The sequence below is a fragment of the Chrysochloris asiatica genome, unplaced genomic scaffold, assembly GCF_000296735.1.
Source record: "Chrysochloris asiatica unplaced genomic scaffold, ChrAsi1.0 scaffold00043, whole genome shotgun sequence".
Taxonomy (NCBI): Eukaryota; Metazoa; Chordata; class Mammalia; order Afrosoricida; family Chrysochloridae; genus Chrysochloris; species Chrysochloris asiatica.
This window is the reverse complement of record NW_006408561.1, coordinates 13131853-13132992: the sequence shown is the minus strand read 5'-3', so window position 1 is coordinate 13132992 and position 1140 is coordinate 13131853.

Here is a 1140-nt window from a genome sequence, read left to right as displayed (position 1 = left end):
TACTGTAGGAGGAAGTCCAAGATGCATTGGAGGCATTGGCAAAGAATAAGCCTCCAGGGACTGATGGAATACAAATTGAAATCTTACAACAAACTGAGGCAACCCTACAGCCACTCATACATCTATGCCAAGAAAGTTGGAAGACAATTTCCTGGCCAATTGACTTGAAGAAATCTATATTTGTATCCATTCTAAAGAGAGATGACCCAATAGAATGCAGATATCATTGGATAAAATCATTAGTATCACATTCAAATAAAGTTTTGCCAAAGATAGTATAAAAACAGCTGCAACCATACATTGACAGAGAACATCCAGAGGTTCAAGCAAAATTTAGAAGAGGACATGGAACCAGGAATATCATTGCTGACATCAGATGGCTCTTGATTGAAAGCAGAGAATACCAGAAAGATATTTACCTGTGGTATATTGACTCTACAAAGCCTTTTGATTGTGTGGATCATGGCAAGCTATGCATAACATTATGGAGAATGAGTTTTCTGGAACACTTAATTGTGCTCCTGAGGAACCTGTACATTGCCCAAAAGGCAATTGTTCGAGTAGAACAATGGGACACTGAATGATTTTAAATTAGGGAAGGTGTACATCAGGGTTGTATTCTTTCACTATACTTATTCAATCTGTATTCTGAACAAATAATCCAAGAAGTTGGAGGAAGACTTAATTAACAACCTGTGATATACAGGTAATACAACCTTGCTTGTTGAAAATGAAGAGGACTTGAAGTTCTTACTAATGAATATCAGAGACCATAGCCTTTGATATGGGTTGTACCTCCATGTAAAGAAAACAAAAATCCTCACCACTGGACCAATAAACAACATCCATATAAATGGAGGGAAGATTGAAATTGTCACAGACTTCATTTCGCTGGGATTAACCATCAACACTCATGGAAACAGCAGTCAAGAAATCAGATGATGATTGTATTACGCAAATCTGCACAAGACCTCTTTAAGTGTTGAAAAGCAAAGATGTCAGTTTGAGGACTAAGGTGCACCTGATCCAAGTCATGGTATTTTCAATAACCTCATATGCATGCGAAAGTTGAACAGTGAATAAGGAAGGCTGTAGAAGAATTGGTGCATTTGAGTTATGGTGTTGGAGTTGTTGTTGTTA